This window comes from Crotalus tigris, unplaced genomic scaffold, assembly GCF_016545835.1.
Source record: "Crotalus tigris isolate CLP2741 ecotype Arizona unplaced genomic scaffold, ASM1654583v1 scf7180000024461.2689607, whole genome shotgun sequence".
In the NCBI taxonomy this organism is placed as follows: Eukaryota; Metazoa; Chordata; class Lepidosauria; order Squamata; family Viperidae; genus Crotalus; species Crotalus tigris.
The window spans coordinates 2439049-2455663 of NW_024100631.1; the positions used below are offsets into that span (position 1 = coordinate 2439049).

The 16615-nt window shown below is 46.7% G+C and overlaps 1 long non-coding RNA gene across 1 annotated transcript; it reads right to left on the bottom strand.

The window, feature by feature from the left end:
- Positions 1–272: 272 nt before the first annotated feature.
- On the bottom strand, positions 273–12805 carry LOC120303113. Its single transcript, XR_005555350.1, has 3 exons — positions 12003–12805; positions 5664–6027; positions 273–515 (listed from the first exon to the last, which is right to left on the bottom strand). It is a non-coding gene; the product is annotated as an uncharacterized LOC120303113 (long non-coding RNA).
- Between the last annotated feature and the right edge of the window lie 3810 nt (positions 12806–16615).

Genomic DNA, 16615 nt, shown 5'->3' on the forward strand with positions numbered 1-16615 from the left:
CTGGTGATTGGCCCAAAGTCACTTATGTGGCTTTCATGCTAAGGCGGGACTAGAACTCACCGTCTCCTGGTGATTGGCCCAAAGTCACCTATGTGGCTTTCATGCTAAGGCGGGACTAGAACTCACCGTCTCCTGGTGATTGGCCCAAAGTCACCTATGTGGCTTTCATGCTAAGGCGGGACTAGAACTCACCGTCTCCTGGTGATTGGCCCAAAGTCACCTATGTGGCTTTCATGCCTAAGGCGGGACTAGAACTCACCGTCTCCTGGTGATTGGCCCAAAGTCACCTATGTGGCTTTCATGCCTAAGGCGGGACTAGAACTCACCGTCGTCTGGTGATTGGCCCAAAGTCGCCCAGCTGGCTTTCACGGTTAAGATAGGACTGGAATTCTTCCTTTCTATAGCCTGATGCCTTCGTCACAGTTGCTTCTCCCAAGCATCAGAAAAGCTCTGGAAAGTGATGGATTTTCATATTTCCAATCCCATCGAATGTTGCCTTATCAATCGTGGTGGTTCTGCTTTTCAAGGAAAAAATGGATGTTAGGACGTTTAGGCTCGACCACAACCTCTTAACCTTGTCAACTTTATAATGTGTGGACGTTAACCCCCAGAATTCCCCAGCTGGCATGGAGGCTGGGGAATTCTGGGAGTTGAAGTTCCCACATCTTAAAAGTTGGCAACGTTAAGAAAGTCTGTATTCGATCACTGAGCTTAGCAGTCCATGGCACAATTGGCATTCTCTTCCTAATGTCTTCAGAATTGCCGTTGCTAAAAACCCCTGCAGGACTTCAAAAAGTCTCAGAATAGAATTAACTTCTCCAATAGATCCATTTCTTAACATTGGATTAAATGGGTCAGGGGACAGTCGGGTGGGTTGGGTTGTCGCAGCAAAATCCACAGATCTGTTGCCCCGTTGAGCTAACTTCCCCGGAGATCTGGTGTTGTCCCAAACAGTTCCGCTAAAACAATGTGTTTGGAAAGTTCGTGGCAGAGAAACGTGTAATTCAGACAATTAACCACTTTGCTTGCTAATCGCTGGAAATATGCTCAAAGGGAGAAAGATGAGAGGCTTGGACAGGCCTAGTGGGTTAGAAGCAGGGAAGACTAAATTCCAACCCTGCCTTAGGCACAAATTCAGAGGGTTGATTTGAGATTGTTTCTGAAATGCACTGTCAACAAAACTTCAGGGACCTGTTTTGGGACTGACGTGATGGATCGGAACCAGGGTCAGACCCGCTGAAAACATTCTGGGAAGCCCCAGGGAGAGGAGACCACCCTACATTGCTTGACCGGTATTTATAGTAGAAACCGCTGTTGGCTGAGTTGGCAACACAACACTTTAAGCCCCCAGCTATTGTTTCCAGATCAGAACAGCTGGCTTTGAAAATGAAACAAGCCACATTGTGGGTCAGAACAGAAAATGAAACAAACCACACCGTGGGCCACAACAGTGGGCGAGCTAGATCTACGTTGAACATTGGGGTCTTGGCTCTGCTGACTTGAATCGGAAAATCCATCCATTCCGAGACATCTGGAATCTGGGCAGGGTGGGGCCAGGCCATAAAGTTTACATAACCCAGGAATGATGGCTTGATTTAAAATTCACCAAGGGGGAAAATAATGCAGGTTTCAAATGCTGTCATCCAGTGTTTGGGGGGCTGTCACAGAGAAGAAGGGGGGGGTCAACCTCTTCTTCGAAGCATCTGAGGGCAAGGCAAGAAAAGTAACAGGTGGAAACTCATCAAGGAGAGAAGCAACCTAGAACTAAGGAGACATTTCCCGACAAAACAATTAATCAGTGGAACAACCTGCCTCCAGAAGTTGTAGGGACTCCATCACTGGAAGTTTTCAAAAAGAGACTGGACAGCCATTTATCTGAAATGTTATAGGGCAGTGATGGTGAAGCTTTTAGAGACCGAGTGCCCAAACTGCAACCCAAAACCCACTTATTTATCGTTGGGTGCCAGGTGGGCGTGGCCCACTGGGTGGGCGTGGCTGTGGTGGTCATGGCAGATTGGGTGGGTGTGGCCAAGGTGGGCATGATCACCTCGATGTTGCTCGTGGGGAGGGACGTCTGTGGGGGCCGGACAGGGTTGGGGGAGATCCAGGGGGTCTCTGGCTGGTGGGGCAGTGGGCAGGAGGTTCATCCTGCAGGGTGAGGCAAGGTGAGGCAGGGCGGGGGTGCCCTTGTCACAGGACAAGGTGAGGCAGGGGCCGGGGCGGTGGCTGCCTGACACCATCGGCCCCTGCACACAGAGGCCAGCGAGCGCATGGGTGCTGGGATGTATCCGGCCACGTGGGACCTTGGCGAGTTAGCGGGCGGCTGGTTGAAGAGCGACGGTTGCCATCTCTGGGGTATGGCGCGCGTGCCCGCAGAGAGGGCTCTGAGTGCCACCTCTGGCACACGTGCCATAGGTTCGCCACCACTGGTATAGGGTCTCCTGTTTGAGCAGGGGGCTGGACTAGAAGATCTCCAGGGTCCCTTCGAACTCTGATTCTATATTCTATGCCTCAGGTGAAGCAAGCTTCTGCCTCTTCATCACTCTGTTATTCTGTAAATCGGCTCGTTGAGATCAAGTTCCCATCAGCTGTTAAGTTCTCCTTGTTTGTTTGCCACTGTTTCTTTTCTCCTGGTTTCAAAGGTACAACAGGGAGGTGAAAGTTTACCCTCCCGTTTCGAGATAAACTAAAACAATTGCTCAACCACACATTAATTCCAAAGATCCCTCAATAACCACTAGGACGACCTCCCAGGAGAAATTTTTCCCTCTTTCAGGATGTGGCTTGTGACCCTGAGTGGAATCCACTTTACAGGAGAAAAGATACTAGCAAAAATGGCAGTTGTTCCGAGTGATAGCTATTACGACGAAAAGACAGGAAAGGCCAAAGCACAGAACATAGAATAACAGAGCTGGAAGGGACCTTCGGAGGTCTTCTAGTCTAACCCCCTGCTCCAGCAGGCGATCCTTTTTAGCTTCCTGGACAAAAAGGCTGTCCGGTCTCTTCTTGAAAAGTGGGTGAAGCACCCACAACTTTGTGAGGCAAGCCGTTCCGTCAGCACAATTCCTCCTGTCCTTGGTTCTAAGCTGGATCTCTCTTTGACCGGCTTCCAACTGTTAACTTCCTGTCCTGCCTTCAGGTGATTTGGAGAAGATATTGAACCCCCCCCATCTCCTCTGGGACTGCCCCAAAAAGAGAGAAGCTCTTTGTTTTTCAGAAGTTTCCCAAGTTTGTTTTTGGAGCAATAGTCCCCCCCCCCATTGAGGCAGATCTTCCTTGGAAATCCACCCCTTGGGGGATGACGTCTGTCTAGGGGAGGGGTAACGGGTTGACTCAGAAGCACACGGGACTCCCGGTTCAACTTCCAAAAAGTTACATAAGCAGTTAAGTTCTGATCCGTCGAAAGACTGATAGGAAGTTGGTGTGGGCACAAAGCTTGATTCTACGACGGGCAACGGGGGGGGGGGAGTCAGTAGGAATTAGGATGGCATGGGAACTCTTTAACAAGGGGGTTGGGTGACCCTGTTGGTTAATGCCTTTACCAGCACAAAACAGAACGGCCGATTCAGGGTGTTAAACTAACTTCAATGCAGAAAGTCCTTTTGTTGGCATAGCCAGCTGTTTGCGCTCTTGTGCCAACTTAGACCTCCAAGAGACGATAAGAAGGAAAGGGCATGATAAGATCTCTCTCTCTCTCCATTTCTCTTGCCTAGACTGAAAAGTCTTTTGAAGAGCTCCATCTCTGATGCAATAGTAATATGTAATAGATGTTGTGTGTGTGTTGTGTGCGTGTGTGTGTGTGTCTATCTCTCTCTGTCTCTCTCTCCATTTCTCTTGCCTAGACTGAAAAGTCTTTTGAAGGGCTCCATCTCTGATGCAATAGTAATATGTAATAGATGTTGTGTGTGTGTTGTGTGTGTGTGTGTGTCTATCTCTCTCTGTCTCTCTCTCCATTTCTCTTGCCTAGACTGAAAAGTCTTTTGAAGGGCTCCATCTCTGATGCAATAGTAATATGTAATAGATGTTGTGTGTGTGTTGTGTGTGTGTGTGTGTGTCTATCTCTCTCTGTCTCTCTCTCTCAATTTCTCTTGCCTAGGCTGAAAAGTCTTTTGAAGGGCTCCTCTGATGTAATAGTAATATGTAATAGATTGTGTGTGTGTGTTGTGTGTGTGTGTGTGTGTCTATCTCTCTCTGTCTCTCTCTCCATTTCTCTTGCCTATTTCTCTTGCCTAGACTGAAAAGTCTTTTGAAGGGCTCCATCTCTGATGCAATAGTAATATGTAATAGATGTTGTGTGTGTGTTGTGTGTGTGTGTGTGTCTATCTCTCTCTGTCTCTCTCTCCATTTCTCTTGCCTAGACTGAAAAGTCTTTTGAAGGGCTCCATCTCTGATGCAATAGTAATATGTAATAGATGTTGTGTGTGTGTTGTGTGTGTGTGTGTGTGTCTATCTCTCTCTGTCTCTCTCTCTCAATTTCTCTTGCCTAGGCTGAAAAGTCTTTTGAAGGGCTCCTCTGATGTAATAGTAATATGTAATAGATTGTGTGTGTGTGTTGTGTGTGTGTGTGTGTGTCTATCTCTCTCTGTCTCTCTCTCCATTTCTCTTGCCTAGACTGAAAAGTCTTTTGAAGGGCTCCATCTCTGATGCAATAGTAATATGTAATAGATGTTGTGTGTGTGTTGTGTGTGTGTGTGTGTGTGTGTCTATCTCTCTCTGTCTCTCTCTCTCAATTTCTCTTGCCTAGGCTGAAAAGTCTTTTGAAGGGCTCCTCTGATGTAATAGTAATATGTAATAGATTGTGTGTGTGTGTTGTGTGTGTGTGTGTGTGTCTATCTCTCTCTGTCTCTCTCTCCATTTCTCTTGCCTAGACTGAAAAGTCTTTTGAAGGGCTCTCTCTGATGCAATAGTAATATGTAATAGATTCTGTGTGTGTGTTGTGTGTGTGTTGTGTGTGTGTGTCTATCTCTCTCTGTCTCTCTCTCTCAATTTCTCTTGCCTAGGCTGAAAAGTCTTTTGAAGGGCTCCTCTGATGTAATAGTAATATGTAATAGATTGTGTGTTGTGTGTGTGTGTGTTGTGTGTGTGTGTGTGTGTCTATCTCTCTTTGTCTCTCTCAATTTCTCTTGCCTAGGCTGAAAAGTCTTTTGAAGGGCCCTTCCTTCTCTGTTGCTTTCAAGCATGAAACTTCCTTGCTGGGGAAAAAATAAAACCTTATCTCTGGTATACAGATTAGGCAGGGAGATCTCTCTCTCTCTCTCTCTCTCTCTCTCTCTCTCTCTCTCTCTCTCTCTCTCTCTCTCTCTCTCTCTCTCTCTCTCTCTCTCTCTCTCTCTCTCAAAATTTCTCTTGCCTAGGTGAGACAGTGATGGATCACCACCAACTTCTGCAGCCAACCCGTCCCACTGGTTAATTGTTCCCACTCTCAGAAAATTTCTCCTTAGTTCTATCTAACACTTCTTAGTTCTTCTTTTGGTCCCTCTTGGGGCTGATGTTGAAGCAGGACTTCAAAGCAAGAGAATGGTTGCCCTCTGGATAAAGTCTGCAAACCACAGATGTATTAAAAAAATAATAATCTCAGCTGAAAATAAAAAATAAAAGTCTCTCAGCCGAGAGTAAGAAATGAAATATTATAAGCGGTAAAAATATATAGAGGGACAACCTACCGCCACAATTGAGCCCAAAGCTTCCGTTGCTAAGCGGGATAGTCGTTCGGTGAATTTTGCCCCGTTTTACGACCTCTCTTTCCAGAGATGTTAAGTGAATCCTTGCAGTTGTCAAGCTAGTAAACACGGTTGTTAAGTGAAGCTGGCTTCCCTGCTGTTTGTCAGAAGGTCACAAAAGGGGAAATCACGTGATTCCAGGGCGATGCGACCGTCATAAATACGGGTCCGTTGCCAAGTGTCCGAATTTTGAACCCCTGAACCTAGGGGTGCTACAACAAGTAGTAGCTGTGAAAAATGGTCACAAGTCAGCGCCGTTGTAATTTCGGAACGGTAACTAAACGGATTGCTGTAAATCGAGGACTACCTGTAAAATAAAATAAGTGTAATGTCGGTGTGATAAAACAACTTAAGGTAAAAAGTAGAACCACAAAATAAGCGTAATTAAAAAAAAAACTTAGAAGTGATGTACCTTGACATCGCTTATTTTGGGGTCTTGCTGCATTTTGCTCTCAGTTGCAAACGGAGTGGACCCAAGTGTAAACAGTCCACAGCCTCTCCCTCCTTTGCTTTCTTTTAAAATGAGGACACACACACACACACACACACACACAAACACACTCCAGCAATTTCTCTTGCACAGTGTACCCAAGCCTGGAATTAGCCATGGCTAATTTCGCCCCGGGACGAAATTGACGTCGCTGGACAATTCCACACAATTCAATTTAATTGCTTAAATTATTTGTTTAAATTAAATTACTTAAATTTAAATAGGCCGGGTTGTTCCCCAGAGCACCAGAGGGCAGGATGAGAAACGACAACCGACCCAAAGAGAAAAGCAGCCTGGAATTAAGGAGAAACTTCCTGACAGTGAGGACAATTAACCAGTGGAACAGCTGGCCTCCAGAAATTATGGGCGCTCCATTGCTGGAAGTTTTTAAGAGGAGACTGGACAGTCACTTGTCTGAAATGGTATCAGTTCTCCTGCTTGAGCAGGGGGGTGGGGGGCTGGACTAGAAGACCTCCAAGGTCCCTTCCAGCTCTATTCTGTTCTAAATTTTATCTATCTATCTATCTATCTATCTATCTATCTATCTATCTATCTATCTATCTATCTATCTGTCTGTCTGTCTGTCTGTCTGTCTGTCTGTCTATCTATCTTAATTTTTGTCATTCGCATTTCATTTTGTGCCTCCTTTGGCATCTTTTGTTATTATTATTTAAGGAGTCTATCCCCACTATTTCTTTGACTTTAATGTAACTCATGTCCCGGGTTGTGAGTTGTCCCAAGAGTGGCAAATTGGCCAGGAGGAGTTGTGGTCGACACCCCTTCCCCACTTCATCCCAAAGTCCTCTTCTCTCTTTCCTAAAGCATGTGGGAAGGAGGGAGGGAAGGGTGTTAAATCCCTTCTCAGCTCTCTTTGTAAATTATACCGAGGAGAAGAAGAAGAGGGCTTTGGGACCAAGCCAAGTGGGTGGCCTCCGATGGTTTTCAGGTGGTCTGCTGGCTCTGCTCTTCTCGAGGCAGGAGGCGAGGGGGGGGGCTGAGATGTTGGCCGAACAGATTGCAAAAAAAAAAAAAAAAAAGCAATGGAGAAAATCAAGCTTCTAAGGATGGGGGGGGGAGAAAGAAAGTGGCAGGGGATGGGCTGCAGCGAGGGTGGGGGGTGGTGGCAGGGATGGGCTGCAGCGAGGGTGGGATGGGGGGGCTAAGCACTGGGGCTGTAGGAGCAGGGAGCACGATGGGACAAGCTGTCCTCTGAACCCACGTCAATGAACATGCTAGGTGCTTTTTAAGTTCCTTTCCTTTCTGACTTTCCAAGAATTATCATGTTTTGATTGCGTCCTGGTTATCTTTTTTTTTTTTTTTTTTGCAGCCGTGTGTGTGGGTTTCGTGGCTGTCGCGAACCACCCAGGGTAGCTGAAGAGGAGCAGGTTTTATTTGGAAATAAAAATAAAATTCCAGCAACCAAAAAAAAAAACCCCGGCACCCCGGAATGGAGAGGGTGGCACTGGAAGGGTGGTTAGGGGGAAAGGGCTGAATTCAGGGGAAGTTGGTTCGTTTGTTTGAAGTCTTAAGACTGGGAAAGTGTGCCTGTCTGTCCCCTCGTATTTGGACCCATTTCTTTAAAACAATCGATTCCTTTTTTGCATTTCAGCAAATTCATTAAAAAGGAAAAGAAAAAAGCAGCAGCAGCAGCAGCAACAGCAACAGGGGAAGTTTTCCATTTTAAAATGCAACCCCTTTAGGGGACCCCAGATTTATTTGTATTTGTTTCACGGGTATATACAACTTAGAGGTTTTAATAAAATAAATTATTTTGTCCCTCTCCCACATTCCCTCTTTCTTTCTTTCTTTCTTTCTTTCTTTCTCCCTTTCTCCCTTTCTTCTCTTTCTTTCCTTCCACCTTCTTTCCCTCTCCTTTCTCCCTCTCCTTCCTTCCTTTCCCTCTCCTCCTTCCCTCCTTTTCCTTTCTCTCTCTCTCTCTCTCTCTCTCTCTTTCTCCTTTCTTTCTTTCCCTCCTCCCTCCCCTCCCTCCCTTCCTTTCTTCTTTCTTTTTCCTTCTATGCTAGAATTCTTTATAGAAATAAAGGCTTATGTGCAGGCTCCCTCATCACCATCCCCAGCTCTGTTCTCAGCCAGCAGTCTCTCTCTGTGTATGTTTTTCTCTGTGTTTGTGTGTGTGTTGGGAGTGCCAAAAGCATGCTTTGGGGCAGTCTGCTACTCTTTCTTTGTTGCGCTCCTGTCCTGCTTCACCTCTAGCAGTGCAATAATGAAAGGGCATCAGCCACTCCATAAATCAACAGGGAAAAAGCTGGGTGGGAGGTGGGGGGGGGAGAATGGATTAATTGCTCCTTGGGATCTTGGAAGGGCAACCTTCCCTCCTGTTCCCCCCCCCCCTGCACTCCCTCCCACCCCAACCTTAAAACCATAGCTGAGGATTTGCTTCTGTCTGGGGATTCCTGGTCCTTAAGCTAGGATGGGGGATTCATATACTAGAGACGATGGTTTGCAACCCAACTCCTGCTCCTTGGCGTTGACTGATTGATTTGCTTGCCCATCAAATTTAGACAGGGCCCATCTCACTATCTTGGTGACCCTGGGCAGTTGAGAGAGATGCAGGCGGTCCTTAACTTACAACGGTTTCGTTTACACTGAAAACAGTGATTTGTGACTGGCTTTTTTTCACGCTTATGACCGCTGTACATCCTCCCTGGTCCTGTGATGAGGACACTTGGCAACTGGTTTGTGTTTGTGACAGTTGCAATGTCTTGAGGTCACGAGAGCATCATTTTCGACACTCTGACAAGCAAAGTCACGGTGAGTTCTAGTCCCGCCTTAGTCACAAAAACCAGCTAGGTGACTTTGGGCCAATCGCCAGGAGACGGTGAGTTCTAGTCCCGCCTTAATCGTGGAAACCAGCTAGGTGACTTTGGGCCAATCGCCAGGAGACGGTGAGTTCTAGTCCCGCCTTAATCGTGGAAACCAGCTAGGTGACTTTGGGCCAATCGCCAGGAGACGGTGAGTTCTAGTCCCGCCTTAATCGTGGAAACCAGCTAGGTGACTTTGGGCCAATCGCCAGGAGATGGTGAGTTCTAGTCCCGCCTTAATCGTGGAAACCAGCTAGGTGACTTTGGGCCAATCGCCAGGAGACGGTGAGTTCTAGTCCCGCCTTAACCGTCGAAACCAGCTAGGTGACTTTGGGCCAATCGCCAGGAGACGGTGAGTTCTAGTCCCGCCTTAACCGTGAAAACCAGCTAGGTGACATAGGGCCAATCACCAGGAGACGGTGAGTTCTAGTCCCACCTTAACCGTGAAAACCAGCTAGTGACATAGGGCCAATCACCAGGAGACGGTGAGTTCTAGTCCCGCCTTAACCGTGAAAACCAGCTAGGTGACATAGGGCCAATCACCAGGAGACGGTGAGTTCTAGTCCCGCCTTAACCGTGAAAACCAGCTAGGTGACATAGGGCCAATCACCAGGAGACCGTTGAGTTCTAGTCCTGCCTTAACCGTCGAAACCAGCTAGGTGACTTTGGGCCAATCGCCAGGAGAGGGTGAGTTCTAGTCCCGCCTTAACTGTGAAACCCAGCTTGGGCCAATCCCTCTCTCTCAGCCCAACCCACCTCACAAGGTTGCTGTGAGGAAAAGAAGAAGGGGAAGGGGGGGTTAAAACCCATTCGCCACCCTGAATTACATGTAAAATAATACAATTAAATCAATCCAAACATTGCTTTCCCATTTAACCACAAGATGTCCAGGTACCCCAAAGGCTTTGGAGGAAGCCGTGGTGGTCCAAGGGGAGCCCCCTCCCCTCTCCCCCACCGCCTCGTCCCTGCTGCTCAGCCTGGAACTGGCCAACGTCAGTTCGAACTGGAATGAACTGGGTGAGGGGGGAGCCGCTTGAGCCTCCCTCTGTTTTGTATTTCGCTCGGCTGCTAACCCCTTCCAGGGCAGGCAGCTGCGTGCAGCCGCAGGGCCTTTGAAGAAACGGGAGGTGGTGACCCCAAGGCCTCCACCGTCCCCCCCTCCCCGTCCCAGGAGGTCTTGAGTCAATCAAGAGGAAGGGGACTTGAAAGGAGAGGTGGTGGGGAAGGGGGGGGGGACAGGAGGGTGGGTCTCTGCTCTCCAGCCATTTGTCAAGGGTTGAATGAAACAGGAAAGGACAAGGGGGCGAAGGCAAGAGGTAAAAAAAGAGAAAGAAAGAAAAAGGAATTACTTCCAGTTTGGTGGACCACTGAACAGCTCGTTCCCTCTGGAAAGAAGGGGGGCAGGGGGGAGAATTCCATCCCCCACATTTGAAATACCTCCTCCCCCCCCACTTCAGATGCCCGTATCACCCTCGCTTGGCTTGGCAGTCCTCAAAGAAATAGCTTTTATTTTTCTTTAAAAAAAAAAAAAGACACATGTGGTTAAGCAATACCCATAAATGAAGGAGGTCAAAAAGTCTCCAGCAAGCAAGCCTGGGGGTGGGGAGGGGAGATAGAATGCAAATGTGTAAGATATATTGGGGTAGGGAAGAGAGAGAGAGAGAGAGAGAGAGAGAGAGAAGGAGAGATAGGGTAGATGGATAGATGGTTAGATGGATGGAGATAAATAGACAGACGGATGGATAGATAGATGAGATGGATAGATGAGATAAAATGAGATGAAATGGATATATAAGATGGGTGGATGGATAGAGATAAATAGAGATAGATAGATAGATAGATAGATAGATAGATAGATAGATATGAGATGGATAGATGAGATGGATATGAGATGGATGGATGGATGGATGGATAGAGATAAATAGACAGAGATAGAGATAGACAGACAGACAGACAGATAGATGGATGGATGGATGGATGGATATGAGATGGATGGATGGATGGATAGAGACAGAGATAGATAGATAGATAGATAGATAGATAGATAGGTAGATATGAGTTTGGATGGATGGATGGATGGAGATAAATAGAGATAAATAGACAGGGACAAGGGTCTCTGCACAAGATTTTTCAGGAGATGAATAAGCCAGAATCTTGCCCACTTTGGAAAAGCCTCAAATCCTCTCCGTGGCATAGAACTACAGGCTGTGGTTTGTTGCAACCTGGGAATTAATTTGGAAAAAACTGGGGTGGGAGGGAGAGAGCTCAGTTTTATGGTGCTTTCCCAGACCCAGCCATCTCCCTCCTTTGTTTCCTGTTGCCAGTGGTTAAACAAAAAAAAAACCCTGTAGTACCGAGAACGTTGGGATTTGGGAAAGATGCGAGATAAAGTAATTCTCTTCCTGTTTCCTTTACTAACAGTTTTTGGGAGATGGGATTCAGAATGGAAAAAAGGGGCAAATGGAGGTTTAGAAGGAGCAAATGTGGCCATCTGGATCCTGGGAGTGTGTTTGTGGGGGGAGTCGCACACTGCAGCTTCCCGTAAAAAGCCCACCACACTTGCTTAGAGAAATGGGTGGTCCCTGACAAATGTACCCCCTTTCCTGTGTTTGCAATGAACACGCACCCACCCAAAAGTGATTTGAATCTTGGGAAAACCTTTCCAAAGGCCAAAATCAGAATGCACACACCAAAAAGTCATTTGTGTGAACCTTGGGAAAAACCTCTTTTAAACACTAAAATCTGCACAAACACCTACATACCCAAAAGTCACTTGGATCTAGGAAAACCTCTTCCGAACACCAAAATCGGAAGACCAAAAAAAAGTCGCTTGAACCTTAGGAAAAAACTCTTCCAAACACCGGAAACGAAACACACGCACACACCAGAAAGTCATTTGCACCTGGGGGGGAAAAAAAATCTTCCAAACGTTAAAATCAGAACACAGATGCACAAACACAAAAAAGTCACCTGGATCTTGGAAAAACCTCTTCCGAATGCTGAAATCCGAATATACACGTCAGAACAAGGGGATGGTGAACTTTTTTTGACCAGCTCTGAAACTCCAGGTAAACTGAGACACTCACTAGCAGGAGCAAACCTGTGCAATGGGGGAAAAAGTGAATTTGAGACTTTTCAAGGGGAAAGAAAATTCCAGTAAAATTCTCAGACTCGGCCTTTTCTTACTGGTTCCTGAATTAAGCTGTGTTGTGTCCTCGGAACATTTTCTGCCCTGGCAGAACAGGGTTGATTTATTTCTGTTTAACTAGCTTATAAGTAAGTTTGCCAATCCTGACCTTGGCTGGCCAAAGTACAGGTGGCCCTTGAGTTACGGCCATAATGAAACCCCGTATTTCTGTTGCTAAGTGAGTTTTGCTCCATTTTGCAGCCTTGCCACAGAGGTTAAGTTAGTCACAGGGTTGTTCAGTGGACACAGATGGCTTCAACAACTCTCTGAAAGGATGCAAATGACCAGCTGTCTGCAAGGAGTATAAATCCTTCCATTCCCCCACCATCCAGTCAGAGCTGAAGAAGCTTCTCGGATAAAGTCCCGTTGCCTCCTTAAAAAAAGCACCTTTGGGACAACCACGATGACCGAGAATCTCCATAGACATTCAGAGCATGAAGAGCAAGATTCTACACAACACACTATAGAGCAGTGGTTCTCAACCTGGGGGTCGGGACCCCATTTGGGGTCGAACGACCATTTCACGGGGGTCGCCAAACAAGGCTGTCCTGCCATTTTTTTCCCCTTTTCTTTGGCCACGCCCCTGGCACCCGGTGATGTATAAGTGGTTGGGGGTCACCACAACATGGGGAACTGTATTATGGGGTCGCGGCATTAGAAAGGTTGAGAACCACTGCTATAGAGCATGTGTACCATCGTTCAAGATCAGCTGGAGACATTTCTCCGCCGCAGGAATCCAAGGGTATCATCATAAAAGTCATCTGCACACCACCGATATCGAAGCAGGAAGTCAACCCAGAATCCCATCGCAGCAGACAAGAGAATTCTTACCAATACGAAGCAACTCAGTATTACAAGAAGAAAAAGTCCCAATGTATGAAACAAAAGACGCCCACTTCTCTACACACCGCAAGTCTCAGTAACCATACCAGCGACAGGTTACTCCCTCCACTCAACCGTGCGACACAGGCTGGCCTAAAGCAGAACCACCTGGCAGATATGATCGCACACACCACACTCAGGCTATAGCAGTGCATCACCCCCTTAGCCACGCGCAAATCAAGCCATCATTTACTTGGCCAAGTTCCTTGCTAGACATGAGCCCATCACCAAAGGACTTTGGAAAGTTTGATGATCATCCAGGAAACGACAGAATCTGGCAATCTTTCTTCCAAAATGCAATAAGGGGTCTAGCCTAATGCACCTAGGAGAGACCTATCATGCGCTGAGGAGTTGATATATTAGACCAGAGGTCTTCGAACTTGGCCCTTTGATGACTTGTGGACTTCAACTCCCAGAATTCCTCAGCCAGCCAAGTTTGAAGACCCCTGTCTTAGATCAATGTCTTGGGAAAAACTCTGCTGAGCACGCCAGGAGGATCAGGAACATTTACATAAAAGACCCAGAAACTGGTCTTCAGATGATCTGGGACAGATTAGAGGAGCGTTATGGCTCGGCAGAGGCAATTGAGAGTGCCCTTTTAAAGAGAATGGAGGATTTTCCTGAAATATCCACCAGAGGGTACCACAAGCTCAGAGAACTAAGTGATTTCTTGCAAGGACCACAATCTGCCAAAGCAAGGAGTGATGGGCAAGACCTCTCTTTTCCTGGACACGGCCGGGGTGGGGTGGGGGGTGGGGGGGGATTACACCCAGTCGTGAAGCTCCCTCATGACCTACAACAGAAGTGGGTTACATGCCGGTTCGAACAAAAGACAAAATTCAAGCTGCCATTCCCACCAAGAGTGCTTGTAAGCTTTGTCACGGAGCAAGCAAAGATGGGGACTGATCCCAGTTTTGCCTTCATACTGGAGCAGGGCACACCACCCAACCTCAGACAAAACCAGTTTGTCGATGGCCGTGCATAAAACGACTAACCCCAGTAAGCAGTGTCCTCTACGCAGGAAGCTGCATCCTCTTCTGAAATGCAGGACCTTCAGGGAGAAGTCTGTACAGCAGAGGTCCCCAACTTTTTGGACATCAGGGACCGATTCTGTGGAGAGAGGTTTTTCTGCAGACCGGAGAGTGCGTGGTTTTGTGTGCTGCCTGCATCCCACAGATAGGGCTTTGCTTTTTTGTGTGGCCCAGTTGCTGGCATGCCGTGGCCCGGTACTGGTCCATAGACCAGAAGTTGGGGATCCCTGCTCTGGAAGACTGCTCTCCTAAAAGAGAAATCGCATCTGCTTCGGGTGCTGCTCATCCATGACACATTTTGCCAGGGACTGTAAGAGTGTGACAGCACAGACCACAACACAGCGCTACTTCCCGGACTAGCTCCTTGAACCATCCAAGCCAACGAGCGTGGTGGGGAGCTGGGGAACACTGGTTCAAACACAGCAGTAGTCGCCTCATGGCGTACGGAAGTGTGCAAAGATGCAGCAGGTCTTGTTCAAAAATCTGCCTAGTTAAGAGAGCATCCAAAGGGCCACAGAAACCAAGCTTCAAGATATATGTAGTTCTAGACAATCAAAGCAATGGGCCTCCAGCCAGGTGCCCTTTCTTTGATATGTTTATTATATTAAGTTTATTTTGATTCGTATACTTGAAGAAAAGATGTGCTTTATGGCTACTATCTTGCTCCATTTTTGCTAAAATGGGTGATTTGGGCTCTAAAATCTTTCATTTAAAAACAAACAAGAAATGTATATTTGAAGTACACAGATACCCAAATCTGCAACTGTGTCCTTTTGCTTTGTGTAATAGTAATGGTACATTATTGATTAGTTGCAAGGCTGCATCAGAGTATAAAAGACAAGATAGCAATGAGACCTAACAAATTTAGGGTAAAAGGCAACATTACAACGAAACACTGTTTGTATTTCTGTTTCTTTTTTTGTGCATGTAATTTCTTTTAAAGTAGATGACTGCGTATCCGGGGGGGGGGGTGATAGGGTATAGGGTATAGACATGGGATTTTCCTGTTGCATTTGCACAACAGAGGATAGTATAGCATGCACGGCAGCGTTTCCTGAATAGATTTTATGCCTTGTATTCATTCTTAAAGAAAGTAGTGCTACAGGCTCCAGAAGCAGACCGAGCTCCGAGAGCATCAAGGACCCCCTTCTTCTTCTCCTTCTTCTTTTCCTCTTCCTCCTCCTTTTTCTCCTCCTCCTCCTCCTCAAACCGGATATAAACAACTTCTTCTTCTTCTTCTTCTTCTTCTTCTTCTTCTTCTTCCCCCCTCTATACTCCTTTCTCTTCTCATACGTGTAGTCTTTGGCTTACAACCATTCAGTTACTATTCAAAGTTACAACAGCATCCCCAGGATGACATGATCAAAATTTGGGTGCTTGGCAACTGCCATGCATTTGACTGTTGCATTGTCATGGGGTCCACTGATCACCTTCTGTAATCTTCCCAGCAGGCTCGCAACAAGCAAAGTTAACGGGGGGAGCCAGATTTACTTAATGACCGCATGACTCCCTTAACACCTGCAGTAAAGGTCATAAAATGGGGCACAATCCACTTAACAACTGCTTTGTATAGCAACGGAAGTGTTGGGCTCAATTGTGGCCCTGTCAGTATTCTAAGTCCATCTTAGATAGGTGTCCCGGAGGCAACAGAAACGTTCGCAGTTCTCCCGGTGGGGTTTGCAACTTTAAAGCAGGAACCCGACCTCAGATGGTGTCTCCAGAAGCTTCTGACGTGTCTTCCTGATCCCAGAAATGAGAAACGGAAGCCCAAAGAAGCTGGAGTGGTGGAAGGCAAAGCTCTGGTGGGCCTCAGCTGTGCGGTGCAAAATCAGGTCGTCCTCCTCAATGGATGCCTGTTAATCCCTCCGCGTGAACTTTTCAAAGTCAGGCTGGATGGCCACTCCTGCACCTGCAACATCTCTTGGCTTTTTTGGCTATTATCCAATTTCATTTTTCCTCCTCCCTCCCTCCCAATGGGTTGGGGGAAGAAAAAATGAATTCTTACATTAGTAGTCATGCTAGTTGGAAGGTTGAGGAGGGGAGTAATAGATTGGTTATCTTTTTTTTTTTTAATGCATATTAAGGCACCACTTCCGCTCCTGGAGCCTGTGAGGTTTTTTTGTTTTGTTTTTAGACTTCATCCTTTGTAATTTTGTAATTTCAGTGAGATGGGTGGCAGATAAATATTATAAATGAAAATAATTTGGCTTCACTGGGTTGATACAAGTTTTGAGTATCAAACCAGGCATGTCTAAATAGAAGTTACGAATCTTTTGGCGGCTGGTTCCCCAAGATTTTCTCAAAAGCACCGTCCAATTCCAGAGCTTTGCTCCAAATAATCCAGCACAAGGATCCTTACAGCCTTGCGGAAGTCACAACCCAACAGGTAGTCCTCGACTTACGACTAAAATTTTCCATTGCTAACCAGGGCAGTGGTTAAGCGAGTTTTGCCCCATTTTACGACCTGTTTTGCTGCACTTAAG